The following is a 20,041-nucleotide window of genomic DNA, read 5'->3' as shown; positions in this document are numbered from 1 at the left end:
CTGTCTACTTTTTCCATTAGAGCTCTTAATCTATTGACCATAGTTGTTTTAAATTCCCAGTCTGATAATTCCAACATCCCTGCCATGTCTGAGTCTGGTTTTGATGCTTGCTCTGTCTCTTCAAACTGTGTTTGCCTTTTAGTATGCCTTGTAATTATTTATTGAAAGCCGGATATGATGTGCTGGGTAGAGGGCACTCCAGTACATAGACCTTTAGTGATATGGTGGTAAAGGTATGGGGGATGAGAGGCACTCTGTAGCCCTATGGTTAGGTCTCTGTCTTTTAGAGAACCTGCACCCCTGGACTGTGAACTTCATAAGTGCTTCTCAGTTTTCTCCCCTTAGGTGGGACAGGATAGGATGGCTGGAGGGGGCTGGAGTTGGGTATTGCCCTTCCATGTAGGTTAGGCTCTGATAAAACTCCAATAGGTTAGGCATTGGTCAAATAGTTTCTCCCGAGGGCAGGTCTTGTTAAGGAGAGCAGAATGTCCCTTTTCCCTTGCCCTTGCCAGAAGCAGAGGGGCAGAGCTCCGGAGGTAAAATTCACAAACATGTGGGGTCCCCCTGTGTTTGGGCCCCCACCTGGGCTTTTAAACTCTCCGTGTCTGCATGGAGTCTTCAGCAGTTCTTCAGTGACAGCTCAGCTTTTCCCATCCGGTGCTAGTTTTGTGGAAGTGTCTACACATAGGTTTCTACTGCAGCAGATTGTGAATCTCTGCATTCACCTGTCTGTCTCTCCAATTTTCAGTGCAGTGGTTTGCCCTGTGACCTCACTTCTCTAACAACTCTAAGAAGAGTTGTTGATTTTTCAAAGTTTATCCAGCCTTTTACCTTGTTTTTAGTATGGAGCGATGACTTCCAAGCTCTTTGCACGCTGGACTGGAAACTTTTTTTTTTTGGCCACGCCCCCGGGCTTGCAGGGTCTCAGTTCCCTGACCAGGGATTGAACCCGGGCCACAGCACTGAAAGCACAGAATCCTAACCACTAGACCACCAGGGAACTCCAGTAAGTACTTTTTAGAAATATCTCATTTAATCCTCACCTCAATACTGTGAAGTAATACCATTATTTGATTTTGTAGTAGCGATCCCTGTGGCTTAGCAAGAGTACGTGACTCCCTCAAGTTCACACCATTAGAAGTAGGATTTGAACTTGGGTCTGTTTGATTACAAAGCCAGTGTGTGTCCCACCCATCTCCCCCCATGTCACCTCCCATAACTAAGCAGGTTCCAGACAGGGCTTCAGGCCCAGAGGCAGACGCAAGTCAGAACTAGACACAGGAGCCCGGGCCAAAATGGAGGCTCTTTCCGGGCAGGCAAGACACTAGGTCTCTGGAGGTAAGTGCTAAACCATGATTCTGCCCCTTCTAGCTATGTGACCTTAGCGGAGTCACTTTACGTCCTCCAGCCTCCGGTTCTTACTAAGTAGCCCAGGGTCAGGAAAATGGCAGTTGCTTTAAAAAAGGAAATTCTTACTGTTGTTGCTAGGTAGTAGTTAATGTTGCCAGCTGGGAGGCTGCAGGTGCCAACCCCTTCCAGCCCTGGCCAGTAACCAGAGGAGAGGTCAGAGCTGTCAGAGACTCCAGCTGGGATGGCAGAAGGAGGAGAAGGCATTGGAACCTCAGTGTGGAATCATTTTGTTGACAAAGTTATAATGAAATAGCCCAGCTCGACTTCCCATGGGGCATACTGGTTACCTCCTCTTCCTGGCTACTGCTCTGGTTGGCACCCAGTGCCTGAGAGCTTGAGAGCACACTAGGATCAGCCCTTCCCTGGGGCCAGCTGTGCCACGTGGTGTAAGAGAGGAAAAACCTCCTAGATGCAGCTCAGAGCCAACCATGACCAATTCCAGTGCCAACTCTGATGACAGGAATTTCTGCTTCTGATTAAGATGCAGTAACAGAGACTAGATTTACCTTCCCATCTGAAATAACAACAACAAAAGACCCGCCCCCACACACACACACACAAAATGGCACTCAAGACATTGCACATCAGGCAATGACAAACAGTGATCATACTGCTTGGAGAAAGTTGCCAGGCCATGGCACAGGGGTAGGGGAATTCAGGCAGAGCCTGACAGTCTCCTGAATAAAGGAGACATAACTGAGAACCTGGGGGATGCCAGAGAGGCTAGAGTTTGTAGGGAGAGAGCCTGCAAGAATGAGGGCCCTGGAGATCTGCAGCGGGTACCCCTCCACCCTTCAGCAGAGTATTAATCAACTAGAAATTATCTGAGGCTGCAGAGAGACCCACCCAAAAGGATAAGAGGGCATAGTGCTCAGGGCTCACACAAGCCTGAGAAATAGAGCCTGTTCCTCACAGCCTGATAGCCAGAGTGGAAAGTCTCATAATTCAAGGGACATCAATTAGAGTACTAAGAAGGGTCTAGGCTGAGTGCTGGGGAAAAAGTAACCCTAACGAAACACATTTCTGGTCCCACCTATCAAAAAGATGAAATTGTTTCCAAGTAACTTAATTACTTCCAAGAATAAAACTCAAGATTATTTATAGAAATAGAAAACTATACAGAACCCAAACAGGTAAGATTCTGGCATCCAATCAATAATTACTAGGCATGCAAAGAAGCAGGAAAACACCATCCATAATGAACAGACAATCAATCGATACTGACCCAGAAGCAACACTGATGGTAGAATTGATTGATAATAACATTAAAATAGTTATTACAGATGTATTTTATATGTTTAACTGGAAGAAATGTTGCCTATGTAGAGACATGAATCAACTTAAAAACAAAAAAGCGGCACTTCTAATTCTAAATTAAAAACTTTTTTTTAATTTTAAAAAAGATCCAAATAAAACTTCTAGAGATGGAAACTACAATGTCTGAGATAAATAATACAGTGGATGGAAATAATGGCAGATCAGTCGTTGCAGAAGAAAAGATCGGTAAACTCGAAGACATAGTTATAGAAAGTAAGCAAAATGAGACACAGAAAGAAAAAATACTTTAAAAAAATCCCCAAGATTCTCGTGAACTGTGGAACAACTTTGAACGTCCAAATAGCTAGTACAATAATATTAAAAAAAAAAAAAAAAAGCAACTAAGATTGGAAAGGAAGAAGTGAAACTATCTTTACAGACAATATGATTACGTTTGTAGAAAATCCTATGGAATCTACAAAAAAGGCACTAGAACTAATAAGTGAGTTTAGTAAGAATGTAGGCTATAAGATCAATATATGAAACAATTATATTTCTACACATTAGCAACGAACAGTCTGAAATCGAAATTTTAAAAATTTCAGCAGCATCAAAAATATGAAATATTTAGGGAGAAATCTGACAAAATATATGTAAGATCTATACACTAAAAATGGTAAACTATCGCTGAGATAAATTAGCACCATCCATAAAAAAATTGATAAATTTGACTTCATCAAAATGAAAACTTACCACTTGAAAGACATTGTTAAGAAAATGAAAAGGTAAGCCACAACTGGGAGAACAAAGACTACATATCTGGCAAGAGACTTGTTTGCAGAATACATAAAGAACTCTCTCAAATCAGCACTAAGAAAACGAAAATTAAAATACGGGCAAAGATTTGAACAGACACTTCACCAAAGAAAATATATGGTTGCTAATAAATACGTGGAAAGAAACTCAATATCATAGTCATTAGGAAAATGCAAATTAAAGTATAATATTATACCACTACAGATCTTTTAGAGTGGCTAGAATCAAAAAGACTGACCATACCAGGTGTTGGTGAAGATGTGGAGCAACTGGAACTCTCAGATGTTGTTGGTGGGAGTGTGGAATGGTTTGACCACTTTGGAAAAACAGATTCTTAAAAAGTTAAATGTATACCTACCATGTGATTCAGCCATTCCTCTTCCAATTATTTACCCAAGAGAATTGAAAGCATTATAAAAACTTGTGCATGAATATTCATAACAACCCTATTTGTAATAGTCCCAAACTGGAAACAATCCTTGTCCCAGGACCAGGAAAAAAGAAGGGCTTGGCCTGTGGATTACTAAGTAGAAGGTTTAAACAAGGACCTTGTAGGATCAGCGGCTCCTGGGTGCAAATTGTGACTGTGCTACTTAAGAAAATGTTGAATTTGGGCAAATTATTTCCCTGAGTGTCAGTGTCCTTATCTGTAAAAGGGCTGGAGCATTTCCTGAGTTAGATCCTGGCTCTACCACTTACCTCTCTGGGCCTCAGTTTCCTCATTTGTAACATGGGCCTGATAATCACAGTACCTACCTCGTCTGTCTGTTGTGAGGATTTAAGGGTCTAGCAGCATATGCAGAAGGACTGTAGCAGACTTTTCACCTAATCAGTCTTTGCATCATCCTCACCATGACCTACCTCAACGGTTTCCTAGAAAGCTTAAGCAAGGCTGCTGATGCAAACTGTCTGGCAGGGTATTATTAGATACAGTCGTCCCTTGGTATCCGCAGGGGATTGGTTCCAGGAGCCCTGCGGATACCAAAATCAGAGGATGCTCAAGTCCCTTATACAAAATAGCATAGTATTTGCACATAACTTATTGGCAATCCTCCCGTATACTTTAAATCATCTCTAGGTTATTTATAATACCTCATACAATGCAAATGCTATGTAAATAGTTGTCAGCATATGACAAATTCAAGTTTTGCCTTTTAGAGTTTTCTGGAATTTTTATGTTCTAATATTTTTGAGCCGCTGTAGATTGAGCTGTGGATGCAGAGTCCGTGGACTGGAGGGCTGACAGTAATTACAGGGCAGAGTGAGTGACAGATGCTATGATATAGGTGGGGGTGGTGCTGTGAGACTCAGGAGGAAAACAAAATTTCTGCCTGGCTGGGGGATGGGTGCAGAAGGCTTGGGGTAGCGGGGGAGTGGCCTTTTCTGGGTCTCAAAGGACTTGTAGAAGTTCCCTGGGTAGAGGACGGGGAAGGTAGAGAGATGAAAGCTTGGTGGTGAGAGAGCCTGAGCATGTCTGGGAATATGGACCCTTTTCATTAGGCTGCATGTCTGGGGTGAGGGGCAAGGCATGAGGCTTCTGGGGCAGGGTCGGGGGGCATTGGGTGCAGAATGCTTTGCCTGGGGTTTAAACTCATTCCAGTAGGTGGGGAGTTCCTTTGCCGTTTTACATGGCAGAATCACCAGAGACATTTTAAAAAAACACAGATACCTGGCCTCACCAGGCAATATTTTCAGTAGTAGGTTTCAGGTGGGACCATGTTTAAAGCTCCCCAGGAGATTCTGATGCCCACCCCCATTCTGGGGACAGGGTGTCATTATGCAGGGAGAGGCCCTTTTGGAATACCAGATTTGAACAGAGAGCTTGAGAAGGTGGGGAGGGGGTGTGAGAGACCCCTGACTCTGACCCCCAGCCTCCCACCCCTCTCCAAGGGAACTCCACACTTGGAACAACACATTCACTGCCAGGAAGTTTCTTGTAAAGATATATACTAACATTACACCTCAGCAATCCCACTCGTCGGTATTTCCCCAAGACACATGAAAGCAAATGTCCACCCAAAGACTGGTAAATGAAAGCTCTATTTGTAATAGCCAAAACTTGGAAACGATCCTCATGTCCACCAACAGGTGACTGGATAAACACATTGTGATATATCTATATAATGGGGTACTTCTCAGCAGTGAAAAAGAAGGAACTGTTCATCTATGCAACAACATAGATGGATCTCAAAAGAAGGTGAATGAAAGAAGTCAGACCAAAAAAACAAGCAAAAAAGAGAGAGTACGTAATGTGCATGACTCCATTCATATGAAATTCTAGGAAATGCGAACTAATCTACAGTGACAGAAGGCAGACGAAGGGTTCCCTGGGATGGAGGGTGGTAGAGGGGTGAGAGGGCACTTTTGGGGGTGACAGATATGTTTGTTATCTTGGTGGCGGCGCCAATGGTTTCAAGTGTGTATACGTGTGATAAAACTTGTCAGATTGTGTAATTTAAACATGTGCTCTTTATTGAATGTTAATTATACCTCAATGAAACTGTTTAAAAATCTGATGCCAGTTCTGAGCAGTCACGGCCAGTCTGGTCTTTACAGAGTATCCCTTACCCTGTATCTCCATCTTGACTGCCCGTGTACATCGAGTGGGTCATTATGCACAAGGTACTGTGTGCTAAATACTATATAGAATTTTACATTTTACCCACACAATAGTCTTGTGAGGTGATGCTATATTATTAACTCTGTTTTACATATGAGGAAACTGAAGCTCAGAGCAGTTAAATTACTTCTCCAAGGAAATGTCATCTGACTGAGTCCTCACCCCAGCATTTACTCCAATCTAATTCAAACTCTGTTCTGATTGGTTCTTATGATTATACAAACATTGTGATATTTGTGGAAGACTAAATTAAAAATTTTAAATTGCTTTCAATCAACCCCTGTACATTATTGACTATCCTCACACATCTAATGATTTTTATTTTTCCGTGTTTTTTCTTGTTTTTTTGTTTTTGTTTTTGCCGTACGCGGGCCTCTCACTGTTGTGGCCTCTCCCGTTGCGGAGCACAGGCTCCGGACGTGCAGGCTCAGCGGCCATGGCTCACGGGCCCAGCCGCTCCGCGGCATGTGGGATCTTCCCGGACCAGGGCACGAACCCGTGTCCCCTGCATTGGCAGGCAGACTCTCAACCACTGCGCCACCAGGGAAGCCCAAACCTGTAGTCTTTAAAAGATAGTCTTTGTTTAGGTACAACTTATAGAAATAAAAATTCCTCACTTTCAAGTATAAAATATCATGAGTCTTGAGACATGTATGTAGTTGTGTAACCCCTTCCTCAATTGAGATACAGAACATTTCTGTCACCCCAAAATATTCCTGTGCCCCTTTGAAGTCAGTCCCCTCTTTCTCCTCCCAGCCCCTGGCAACTACTAATCTGTCATTGTAATTTTGAATTTCCTGGAATTTCTTATAAATGGAATCATACCATATGCATTCTTCTGTGTCTGGCTTCCTTCACCCCGCATAATGATTTTGAGATTCATCCATATTCTTTTTCTTTTTTTTCCATTTTATTTATTTATTTATGGCTGCGTTGGGTCTTCGTTGCTGCGCGCGGGCTTTCTCTAGTTGTGGAGAGCAGGGGCTACTCTTCGTTGCGGTGCATGGGCTTCTCATTGAGGTGGCTTCTCTTGTTGTGGAGCATAGGCTCTAGGCACATGGGCTTCAGTAGCTGTGGCACGCGGGCTCAGTAGTTGAGGCTTGCGGGCTCTAGAGCGTGGGCTCAGTAGTTGTGGCGCACGGGCTTAGTTGCTCCGCGGCATGTGGGATCTTCCCGGCCCAGGGCTCGAACCCGTGTCCCCTGTCCCCCCATTGGCAGGCGGATTCTTAGCCACTGCGCCACCAGGAAGTCCCTCATCCACATTCTTGAGCAGTTTGTTTCTTTTCATTGCTGAGTAAATTCCACTGTATGGATGTACCACAGATTGTTAACCCATTTATCTCTTAATTGGCACTCAGGTTACTTTCAGTTTTTGGCTATCATGAATAAAGTTGCTATGAACATTCACTTGTAAGTCTTTAGGTAAATACCTCTCTTGGTAAGTATGTCTTGGGTAAATACCTAGGAATGGGATTACTGGGTTGTAAGTGTGTATTTATCTTTACAAGCAACTGTTTTCCAAAGTTGTGCCATTTTACATCTCCACCAGCAGCTTATGAGACTTCCAGTTTCTCCACATCCTTGCCAACATTGGTATGGTCAGTTTTTAAAATTTTTTAGTCATTCTAATGGATGTGCAATGGCATTTCATTGTGATCTAAGTTTGCATTTCTCTAATGACTTGTATCTTTCTGTGTGCTTACTGGCCATTCATACATCTTCTTTGGTGAAGTATCTGTTCAAATCTTTCTCCCATTAAAAAAACTGGTCATCTTCTTACTTTGAGTTGTAAGAGTTCTTTCTATATTCTGGATAAAAGTCATTTATCAGAAATATGTTTTGCAAATTCTTTCACCCATCTGTGACTTGCCTTTTGCTTTTTTAATGGTGTCTTTCAAAGAGCAGAAATTATTTTTTTTGGTAAAGTTTAATCTTTGCGTTTTTCAAATTCTATGGTTTCTGACTTTTGTGTCTTATCTAAGAAATCTTTGCTTAGCCCAAGGTTTCTCAGTTTCGGTACTGTTGTTATTTTACACTAGAAAGTGTTTTGTTGTAGGAGGCTGTCCTGTGTATTGTAGAATGTTTAGCAGCATTCCTGGCCTTTACCCACTAACTCAGTGGCATCACCCTTCCAGTTGTGACAATTAAAAATGTCTCCAGACATTGCCAAATGTTCCCTGGGGAAAATTGCCCCAAGTTAAGAAACAGTGGCCTAAACTTAGATAAAACTAATTTGCTCCTACATTTCTTCTAGAAACTTTATAGTGTTAGCTCCTATGATTGTTTTGACATATTTTGAGTTAATTTTTGTATTTGACATGACGGTTGAGATTTGTTTTGTTGAATATGGATACCTAATTGTTTCAGCCCCGTTTGTTGAAAAGACTATCCTTTCCCCATTGAATTCTCTTGGTCCCTTTATAAAAAATGAATTGACTACATATGTGTGGGTTTGTTTCTGGACTCTGTTCTAGTCCATTGATTTATATATCTATCCCTATATCACATCAATATCCATGCCTACATCAAAGTGATTACTGTGGCTTTATATTGTCTTGAAATGAGGTAGCATAATCCTCAAACTTCGTTCTTCCTTTACAAAATTGTTTTGGTTATGTTAGGACCAAATTGTTTTGGTTATGTTAGGACCAAACTTTGTTCTTTCTTTACAAAATTGTTTTGGTTATGTTAGGACCAAAATTGTTTTGGTTATGTTAGGACCATTTTCGTATAAGTTTGGCAATTAGCTTGTTAATCTCTGTAAAAGTATTCTGCTGGTGTTTTATTGAGATTGTAGTGAATCTATAGATCAATCTGAGAAGTGATTTCTCAACGATATTGAGTCATCCCATCCATGAACATGCCTTATCTTTCTTTTTTTTTTATCTTTCTTTTTTATTTGTCATCAGTTTTTGTTTTTTCATTTATTTATTTTTTATTTATTTTATTTTTGGCTGTGTTGGGTCTTCGTTGCTGTGCGCAGGCTTTCTCTAGTTGCAGCGAGTGGGGGCTACTCTTCGTTGCGGTGCGCGGACTTCTCACTGCGGTGGCTTCTCTTGTTGTGGAGCATGGGCTCTAGGCACGCAGACTTCAGTAGTTGCAGCATGTGGGCTCAGTAGCTGTGGCTCGCGGGCTCTAGAGCTCAGTAGTTGTGGCGCATGGGCTTAGTTGCTCTGCGGCATGTGGGATCTTCCCGGGCCAGGGCTCGAACCCGTGTCCCCTGCATTGGCAGACAGACTCTTCACCACTGTGCCACCAGGGAAGCCCAACATGCCTTATCTTTCCATTTAAAAATTTCTCTCAGCAATGTTTTATTGTTTCCAGTGCACTGGTTATGGTGATTTTAAAAATAAGTTAACAGATTATTTGATACACCTCCCTACCAGAGGTGGAGATGAATTTCCCTCTCTTGGAATATGGGCTGGACTTAGTGATTTGACTTGCTCTAACAGAATAAAGCAGAAGGGACAGTGTGGGACTTCAGTGACTAGGTCATGAAAAGCACTGTGGCTTTCTAATTGGGTTGCCCTTTCTCTCCTGGATCATTCATGCTGGGAGAAGCCAGCTGTCATGTTGTGAACAGTCCTATGGAGCATTTCATGTGATGCAAAACTGAGGCCTCCTGCTAAAAGCCACATCAAGCCTTCAGATGACTGCAGCTCTGGCCAACATCTGGGTTGCAACCTCATGAGAGACCCTGAGCCAGACCATCTGGCAGCTAAGCTGCTCCTAAATTTCTGATCCCTGGAAACTGAGATAGGAAATGTATGTTGTTTTAAACCACTCAGTTTGGGATAATTTGTTATGTAGCAATAGATAACTAATATACATATCTTGCATCTATCTTGATAAATGTATCACCTAGTCTTTGATGGTTTCTTGATACTATTTAAAAAGATGTTTCAAAATTTTCAGTTTCCAATTGCTTATTGGCAGTAGATAGAAATATAACTGAATTTAGAATATTGACGTTATATCCTGTGACCTTGCTGAACTCAGTCCCAGTAGCTTAGAAGCCAGTGGATTTGATATGTTAAGAAACTAGCATGGTTGGGAATTCCCTGGTGGTCCAATGGTTAGAACTCTGAGCTTTCGCCCGGTTCAATCCCTAGTCGTGGAACTAAGATCCCACAAAAGAAAAAGAGAAAAGAAAAGAAAAGAAACTAGCGTGGTAGTCCTCAATTCTGGCTGGTGAGCATTTCTTCCTTCTTCCCTGCAGCGCACTTTGAATAAATAGAGTTCTAATTAGAGTTCTAATTAGAGTTCTACTAATTCTAAGTCTGAGGCCTTTCCCCTCCAGTGCTAGAACCCTTCAGGACAGCCAGCTGCAGGAGTGCATGGACTTTTACTTTCACAGCTCGACATTAACACATCGCAGTGTGTTAACATTAACTTGGCTTGACTACCATCCCAGTTTGCTTCACCTAATTCTGCTGGCTACTAACTCACTTCTTTTAATTTCTCTTTTCAGTCACTGGCTTGACCAGGCTCGGATCTCTGCACTTCTCTATAGCGTGACTCCTTTGTCTCCATTTTCCTATCACGTTTGCCCATGTTTCCCAGTTCAAGTTCCCAAGTACGACAATGTGGTGGCCCATCTCATCTTTTCCCTCCATGTCATTGGTTGCCGGGCAGCCCTCTCCTCAGGTCCCCCCTTCTTCCAGTTGGTTCTGTCCACAGGAGACAAAGTTCCATGGTCCGAATGTACCCACTTGGGCTGCGGGGGTTGGAGACCGAGCAACCTCCCTGGAAAGGGGTGTGACAGGGTGGGCCTTTGATGGACACCTCTCATGCAGACCTCTAACCCCAAGCGCTCCTTCCTTCCAAGCCTTGAATCCCTGTGTGACACCGCTTCTCATCCAATCCACGAGAAACCCAAACCCCACTTATAGAATTGAACACGTTTACGCTCGGCACTGATTACCTTCCTCCTCCCTCCCCAGCCCTCCCGCCCCTTTCTCTGCTTATTCACAGTCAGAACTGCACGTGCCCAGGAAAATCACGCACTTCAATCCAGGCCCCGGCAGATGAGAAAACTGTGGCCTGGAGAGCTCAAGTGACTTGCTCAAGTTCATAGAGAGGCAAAATTTAAATACGGACCCCCTGACTTTCCCAAGTTAGTGTTTTTTCCCCACTAACCCCTGCTTGGCCCCAGGAGGCACACCACCTCCCAGTCCCACTGGGGTCTGATGGCGCAGAGAACTGGTGCCGGGTCCAGTGGATTCAGGTGGCAGCTGTGACCCAGCCTACGCTGTGGGTGGCAGGTGTCCCATCCCACTTAGCATTGGGCTTTAGGGCTTAGTGGGCGAGTGCCTGGGGGGTCCAGGTCCAGGTGTGGCTAGGAAATGAAAGGTACAGAGGCAGGGGGCTGGCTGAGTTGGAGGCAGGACCCATAACCCTATCTTAGTTACCTGTGGCTGCTGTGCCATAAGCTGGTTAGCTTACATAAATAGACATGTATTCTCACGGTTTTGGAGACCAGAAGTCTGAAAGCAAGGTGTTGGCAGGGCCCCACTACCTCCCGAGACGCCGGGGAAGAATCTGCTTCTGGCCTCTTCCAGCCTCTGGTGGTTGCAGGCGTTCCTTGACTTGTGGCCACATGGCTCCAATCTCCCACTGTCCTAGTGCTTCCTTCTCTGTGTATGTATGTCTTCTCCTCTCTCCGGCCCTCTGTCTCTCCCTTATAAGAACAGTTGGGATGACACTGAGGACCCACCTGGACAATTCAGGATAAGCTCCTCTTCCCAAGATCCTTACTGTAATCACATCTTTTGCCCGATATGCGAACACTCACAGGTTCCAGGGGTTTGATGTGGATATCTTGGGGGTACCAATTTCACCCCCCGACACCACTACCTTCCTTCCAGTGGCCTCTGAACTGTGGGGGAAGGAGCAGCAGGCTCTTTCCTTATTCCATCCTGAGAGTAGAGGGGAAACTGGAGATGTCAAGAGGGAGAACCATTATTGCCTCCTACTTATTTAGTCATTGTATTACATTGGGCGCCATAACAAAAGACTGCAGACTCTTGGGCTTAAACCACAGAAATTAATTTTCTCACTGTTCTGAAGGCTGCATCTCTGAGGTCAGCATGCCAGTGTAGTTGGTTTCTGGTGAGAGCTCTCTGCCTGGGCTGTAGACAGCGGCCTTGTTGCCATGTCACACGCCACATAGCCTTTCTTCTGTTTGCACTTGGGGCGGGGGGTGGAGGGGAGGCTCTCTAGTGTCTTTTCTTTTGGCCGCACGGGCACGGCTTGTGGGATCTTAGTTCCCTGACCAGGGATTGAACCCGGGCCCTCGGCAGTGAGAGCACGGAGTCCTAACCACAGTAAAAAGTGCCAGGGAATTCCCTAATGTCTTTTCTTTTAAGGACACTAATCCTTATCAGATCAGGGCCACCTTATGATCTCATTTAACCTTAATTATTATACTTCCTTAGAGTCCCATCTCCAAATACAGCCCCACTAGGGGTTAGGGTTTCAACATAGGAATTTTAGGGAGACACATTCAGTCCATAACAGACACTTCTGCTTATGTTCTTATTGAATCATCTCAACTATATTGTCAGGTAGAGATTAGTATTCCTATATGACAGGTGAGGGGAACTGAGGCTTGTGGATGAAGTAACTTGCCAAGTGACCCCCCAGCTGAGCGTCAGAGTCAGGAGTCAAAACCAGGTTGGCCTGGCTCTGGAGTCCATGCTGATTCCACTGCCCCCGGCTCCACTGGGAGCTTCCGAGCTAAGCCTCCAGTTTTCCCCTCCACACGCTGCTGTCACTGCCGCTGCCTTCCACTGAAGTGCAAACTCAGACTTCACAGCTTCTTTACAGCAGCACCTCGTCATCTTCAGCCCTCAAGAACCCCAGATACACTCATGACTCTCGGGTGTCTGGAAGAAGGCAGTCACGGGAGGAAGGAAGACTGGGCCCTTCCTTCTGGGCTTCCCTGTGTCTGTGCCGGCTTGAGCCCGGCAGGGGAGGGGGCGTGGTCTGAGGAGAATGGCCTGGGGGAGGGGCCATGGAGGAATCCCTTCTCCCCTGGGAGTTAGGAGATTTTTTTAGTTGAGGTTCAAGCAGGACATCCTCCATGAGTGATCTCTGGCAGTCCTTTCTGGACCTCAGTTTCCTCATCCGTCTAACGGGAGGATTCAGTAAACCTGTAAGATATGTTCATGTCCTGAACCTCTATGATTTAAATTACTGTCATAATGACCAAAGCCCTCATATTCGCACAGCCCTGTCTGGTTAACAAAATGCTTTCACTCATCACTTACCATTCAAGGACCCTTTTCTTCCACTCACTGTCACGTGCTTCACCACGTGTTGGGCATTGCTGGGCAATAGAGGGCCCAGGGAGACAGAGGGAGCCCCAATTCCTGTCTTTGGGGAACTGCTAAGTGCAGGTACAAAGGCAGATATAAAGGGAGTGGTGGGTAAGAGGTGTGTAGGTGAACAAAGAATGCTGGGTGCTGAGTGACGGTGCTCAGAGAGGGGTGGTGCTGCAGGTGACCCCACATCCTGTAAAGCAAAGCAAAGAAGACCTTTTTTATTTTCCAAAGAAGGCATCTTGTCTCCATTCTTCAGACAGGGAAATTAAGGCTCGCAGAGAGAAATGACTACCTAAGGCCACCCAGCCAGGAAGTGGCCAGGCCCACCTTCATTCCAGGTCCTTCTCCTTTGGCACAGTTGGCCTTTCACTGGAGGGGACACGGGGGTGGAGGATGGGAAGGAATTTGAGCCAGATACTGAAGACTCCTGTGAAGAGTTCTCAGTCTGGTGGGGAGGTGGACACATCGACACCCATTCTTGATTGGCGGCGAGCACCGCTTGGCCACCTTGTGAATGTCTGGCCTTAGGCTGGGGCTCAAGCAAAGGGTTTTCTGGCCCCTGGGGGAGCTGTAGCCTGCTGGCGTGATGACACATACTAGGGCAAGACCAGTGACGATCCACAAAAAGTCCCAGCCTGGGCATGCCGAGGTTTTTCCACCCAAATAAATTAATGGCCTCGGACATTCATTCATTTATCCACTGAATTCACCCACTCATTTGTTCTTTCATTCAGTCACCAGATAGTATTGAGGGTACCTGTGTACCCAGCCCTGTGCCTGTTTGGATGGGGGGGCGGTCTTCCCTCCCTCTCTGAACACTGGTCCTGAGCCCTCAGCACCTGGGCTGCAGCCCGGCGCCTGCATGTGTGTACGTGCCTATTACTCATGGTCTAGACACCCGCAGGGCAGGGGCCTGGTCTCACTCCTCTCTAGCTGACAAAGGGGAGACTATACCAGGCTATGTGGCACCTTGCCTCAGAGCTTCTGCCTGCTGCTCCCAGGGTTCCTCCTCCAGGAATGGGGGCTGTAGGCCAGGTTGCAAGGGTGGGGGGAGTGTGTGTGTGTGTGTGTGAGCACAAGGGCCCCACTCCCTCGGTCTGCTGATCAGCTCCAAAGCAGAAGGGCAGAACTGGAGGGGCCCCAATCACAGGGAACAGCCCTCTTCCCCACTGTAATGATTAGAGAAGTGAGGCAGCCACTCCCTCCCCTCCTCTACAACTGCAAGGGGGCCTAGTCTCTTAGCTTCCTGTTCTGTGGCTTTCACACCTATCCTGGGTGGTCCTCTGGCCTGCTTTGATGGGGGATGGGAGGTCCCTCTGCACTGGGCTGGTGTGGTGGAAGAGGGCAGCCGCTCCCATCCAGAGGACATTTCCTCCCAAAGTGCTTTTGATCTCCAACTAGCCTGGCCCAATTCTCCTCTCCCACCTGCCCCAGGATTGCCTTGCATGGAGGACAAACTGAGGGTCTGGGGAGTGAACAGGAGCGATAATCCCAAAGGATCATTCTAGGGTTCATTCTGTAGCCCTCCTTGACTTTCAGAATCTGGGTGGCTCCTGGGGAGCCCGAACGTACACGTGCATGTGTGAAATCAGATGGGAACATGGGTCTGTGGGGACAACACCCAGGCGCATGCGCGGGCGGGGCTACGTGTGTGTTTGCGGGATTGTGTGCGCCCACGAGGGCATCCTCTGGGCATGGTACGTGCAGAGGTGGAGCCACGGATGGCTTGAGAAGGCTTTGGTCTCCCTCTAACCTCTATCGGCGCCTCTCCCTTCCTTTGATGTGGACTGGACGATCTTGCGTAAAGAGCTGCTTGGAGACAGTTCCATCTGGGTTGACTCCTAGATAAGACATTCCGGAGCGCAGACTTGTGTACTTGAGTGCTCTTGTACATCAAATTCCGCTTAGAGGGCCTGGGGCACAGTCCCCATCCTCACACTGGGGGTGGGGGTGAGGTCGGGGCAAGTACAAAGGGGTCCCTGGCCTCGCTTCTCTCCTGCAAAAGACAGGATCGTGCCTTTCACTAGTCGCCTCGCCCCCACCCCTGTGGGACCGGGGCGGTCCCTTTGTCTGGGCCTCAGACATCCAGTCGGCCACACAAGGACCCCGCCTCCTTCCCGGGCCGTAGGGGCCCTGGGGAGGCCGCGGGAGGGAAAGCTGCGGGTGGAGGAGACCAACCTGGCCCGGACGGTGTGCTCTTGGGCTCCTGCCCACCCCGCCCCCCGCTTCGTTCCGTGGGGCACCCCTCAACCCTGCCGGGGCTGGGGGTGGGGGTGGGGCGGCGCGGTAGGTAGCGGGCAGGCCCCGCTCCGCCGCAACTCCTCCTTTGTACCTGCCGGGACACGCAGCAGACCAGCGACGAGAGCTACGTGCGGCAGCCCTCGGGGGCGGGGCGGGGGACGTCGGCCTCCCTCCATCTCCCCTCCCCCCATCTCCCTTCCCCTGCCGCTCCCTCCAACCCGCCGGCCCGGGGCCTCCCGGGCGTCTCTGGGCACCTGCTGCATCCCGCCCCTCCCCCGCGCACCACCCTCGTGGTGCTCGCAGACCATCCCCGGAGCCAGGCTTGGCCGGTCAGTCGGGGTCCAGGCGACCCTTATGCACGCAGTGCTCGCTTTGCCTCGCCCTCCCAGCGCCTGACCAACCCGCACCCCCAGGCCTGGCTCAAAGGCTGCTTCTGGGAAGCTCTCTCAGTTTTAGCCACTCTCCTCGCGGTGCCCCCTGGGCACTGATCACTCCGGTCGAGGCTCGTCTGCCCTCAAGATCCAGGGTGGGGCCCGGCCCAGGCCCAGGCCCGACCGCCGTACATACAAGTGTCTTCCCGGGGGGAGTGAAGGAGTGAAGTTGGAGACGGGTGGGAAGGAAGACCGAGATTTCCCGAGCCAGGCGTGGCCCTCTCCACGGCCCGAGCTGAGGTCTGAGCTTCCCTGTCAGCCCCGACTACTGACCCTGGGGCCTCCTCCGTGCCCTGAGACCCTCCATTTACATGACCTACTCAGCCCCACCCCTGGCCTCCCAGCCTTTGTTCAGGCTGTTCCTTCTGCCTGATACGCTCCCTGTCCAGCCGCAAGTGCAAACTGGACCCTTCCAAGGCCCATCTCTCCTGGAGAAGCAGTACCTGATCCTTGGGGTTTGTCATCAGCGCAACCGGCTTTTGTGCCTGGTGCCGTACACATCACGTTGCATTTTCCCCTCGTTGTGACCCTGCAAGATAGTGAGTTGACAGACTTCAAGTGGCTGACCTGGGGTTTGAGCTCTGTGCTACAAAGACATCGAACACCAAAAGACATCCAAAGCATGCTTTCTCCCACCTCACACTGTTGCCTTGCTCTCCCAGGCCTTCCCCCCGGGGACAACTGTTCCTCTGAACTGCTCACCATCTCCTTGTGTTCAGGCCAGAGCAGAGCAGCGCTGGGATGCTTGCTCTAGGGCTCAGTCTGGGTCCCCTGTGGTTTTGGGCCTCCTTGGGGAATTTCAGGGGTGAACGTGCTGGGCTGTGGGACGTGGGGGTGGGGGAAGGCAGCAAAAGGTGGTAGAGATGCTTTCCCAGGGAAAGCAAGGGCTAGTTTGAATGACAGAGGTTCCCTGGGGAGCAGAGGAAAGCTCTGAGGATGGGAATGTGGGAAGAGGAGGGTGAGAAGGGCGGGGAGGAAGCTGCTCGCGGGGCCCCATCTGCAGCAGCCCTTTCAAGTCCTGCTAAACCCGTAACAATGAAAGGAACTGACCTGGGACACCACAAGCAAAGGATGATTAACGTAATTCACCGAGGAAATACAAAAACCTCATGAAAATGTTAGAAATCCCGAAGTACAAATGAAAAGGAGATTCCGGCTTTTCTTACCTATAGAATTGGTCAAGACAAAAAAATAATGAAAACACCAGATGTTGGTAAAGCGTGGGGAAGTCAGTGCCCTTTTCTCTGCTGAGGAGATAAATTATACAGCGTTTCTGCGGGAACTTTTGCACATTATTTTATATACAAAAGCTTTTTAAAAGAGTTATGCTTTGATTTAGCAATTCTACTTCCAGGATGTACCCTAAAATCAAAGATTTTTTTCATCCCAGTCTTATTTATAACTGGGGAAAATTGGAAATTCCTGAAATGTTCAATGAGAGGGAATTGGGTAAATAGATGATGCCACATTCACAGGTGGGAGGCTGTGCAGAAATTAAATATCATGCTCTTGAAGGACATTAAAGAGATGAGGAAACACTCAAGATGTGCTGGTAAGTGAAAAGGGGAAGTTATAAAGCAGCATGAATCCAATTTTATCCAATGTCTATATAAATATGCACTCTATGTACCATAGATAGTGCTGGACTGGGTGCTCTACCCTGTGCTAAGAACTTCACCCAGGCTCTCAGTCAAGCATCACAGCAGCCTTGCAAGGGAGATTCTAGTAACTGCAAGGGGGGAAAAAGAGACTAAAAGGAAAGTCACTAAAATGTAAACAGTAAAATAAGAGGGCATGTGTGTACCCTCCCCCTCCAAGAATTCACTTCCAAAGAGGGCATGTGGTTTTAATTTTCTTATTTATACTGTCTGATCCTTTCTAAATTTTCTTCAATAGAAATATAGAATAATAATAAAAACATTAGCAATTTAAAAATCACAACAATCATGTGTTCAAAAATATCTTCAGGATCTCTTCTTTTCGGGGTGGGTAGCAGTTTTTTCTTAGTGTTCATTTCCTGGGGCTGCTGTAACGAAGTACCACAAACAGTGGCTTAAAAAAACAAACAAGCAAAACAAACCCCAAATCTGTTGTTTCACAGTCTGGAAGTTAGAAGTCTGAAATCAAGGTGTTGGCAGGGTTGACTCCTTCTCAGGGTTGTGAGAGCAGGATCTGTTCCAGGCCTGTCTCTTAGCTGCTGGTAGCCTCTGGTGTTCCTTGTCTAGTATTCTCCTTGTGTGACTTCACCTTCTCTCTTGGAATATCTGTCTCTGTGTCCAAGTTTCTCCTTTTTATAAGGACACCAGTCATATTGGATTAGGACCCACCCTAATGACCTCATTAAAGTTGATTACCTCTTTAAAGAACCTACCTCCAAATAAGGTCACATTCTAAGGGACGAGGGGTTAGGACTTGAACATATGAATTTGGTGGGAACACAATTCAACCTATCACACTGTTCAGCTGGTGTTGCTCCCTCTTAGATGAGTGTGGTAGGGAAGTGGGGGTGGGGAGCCCTCCCTAGGAGGGAGAGTCTATGTTCCTGGACATTCTGGGTCCCACTGGACCTGCCCCACTGTGTGACCTTGGAAAGGTCATTGTTGGGTTTCAGTTTCCTCTTTTGTAGATTCTGCCTGGTATTTCTTACCTTGCAGGGCTGTTGTGAATGGAGTGATAGGTGAGAAGTGGCTTCCATGGGGCCTGGCACATAGTCTTTCCAGGAAGTGTCCTCTTTCTCCCTTCTCAGTGAAGGTAGCTGGGTGAGCATGGGCCCAGGGACAATCATATAGGGCTTGGTTCAAATTCTAGTCCCATCCCTCACTAGCTGCATGGTCCCTGTGCACCTGTTTCCTCATTTGTGAGATGGGAAAAATATCTATTCCCATTGAGCTGTTGTACTTTGCTATCTCTGGACATGGGAGCCTCATGGCAGGAGATGAATGAAGACTGGTGGAGAAAAGATTGGGAAAGCCAAAGCAGGTCAGGATGTTGTGGAAGGCAAGGTGAGAGGAAACGTCAACTGGTTGGGTCCAAGTTGGGTGTCATCTCCTTTAGAAAGTTTTCTTTGAACCTCACCACCTGGATTAGACCTCACCTCCACTCCATCTAGGCTCTCACAGTCTCCTTGGCTGCCTTCTGTCATGGCATTATAGCTGCCTCTCTAGGACTAGAGAAGGCTCCTTGAAGGAAGAGACCATCACCAATCATACCTGTTAAAGTAGTAAATATGAATGAAAATAGTAAAACCCAGTGCTGACAGTGTTGCAGGGATCCATGCACACACTTAGTAGTGATATGTATCAACACAATCTTTCTAGAGAACTATCTGGCAATGCCTATTAAAAGCCACACACTTAAGTATAACCTTTGGCCAAGTAAAAGCAGTTTGGGGAATACATTCCAAGTAAATAATGGAAAGGAGAAAAACCCGTATTTGTCTAAGGATGTTTTGAGCTGACTATGCGTTGTGGGGAAAAGTGGCAATAACAGAGCAATGTGTAAGTAAATGACAAAGTATGGTAGATTGGTATACACTGTGACAATCAACACAGTCCAGCCAATAGTAACTGAGCACAAGCATGCTTCAGGTCCTGAACTCTCCCCTGGCCACCTGGGAATCTCTGTCACATCTGATGGGTAGACAGGCAGGGAAACAATCACTGTAGAGTGTGAGAGTGTGACAAGAGGAGTGGGGAAAAGTGCACATTGAGGGCTTAGCCCCATGGGATGGAGGGTCAGGAGGGCTTCTTACGGGAGTAGATACCTGAGCTGGTTTAAGGCAGATGGTGGTGGGAAGGAGGATCTTCCAGGCAGTAGAAATAACCTTAGACAATGGTGCGGAACATTTGAAAAATGGCAAGTTGTAGGTGTGGCTGGAGGGTGGGATGTGTTCAGGGTTGTTGAGGCTGGAGAATCTGGCGGGGGCCAGATTATAAAGGGCT

The 20,041-nt window shown here is 47.0% G+C and overlaps 1 long non-coding RNA gene across 2 annotated transcripts; it reads right to left on the bottom strand.

Annotated features, from left to right (window-relative positions):
- Positions 1 to 12,677: 12,677 nt before the first annotated feature.
- Positions 12,678 to 18,345, bottom strand: LOC132516247 (uncharacterized). Of its 2 annotated transcripts, XR_009539288.1 has the most exons (6): positions 18,181 to 18,345; positions 17,151 to 17,266; positions 16,544 to 16,629; positions 15,076 to 15,269; positions 13,375 to 13,618; positions 12,678 to 13,257 (listed from the first exon to the last, which is right to left on the bottom strand). It is a non-coding gene; the product is annotated as an uncharacterized LOC132516247 (long non-coding RNA). The 2 variants fall into 2 exon arrangements; XR_009539287.1 differs by having other exon boundaries at positions 12,678 to 13,618.
- Positions 18,346 to 20,041: the final 1,696 nt, after the last annotated feature.

The sequence above is a fragment of the Lagenorhynchus albirostris genome, chromosome 2 (genome assembly GCF_949774975.1).
Source record: "Lagenorhynchus albirostris chromosome 2, mLagAlb1.1, whole genome shotgun sequence".
Classification (NCBI taxonomy): domain Eukaryota; kingdom Metazoa; phylum Chordata; class Mammalia; order Artiodactyla; family Delphinidae; genus Lagenorhynchus; species Lagenorhynchus albirostris.
The sequence above is the reverse complement of the archived record's forward strand: the minus strand, read 5'-3'. Positions and strand labels throughout refer to the sequence as shown.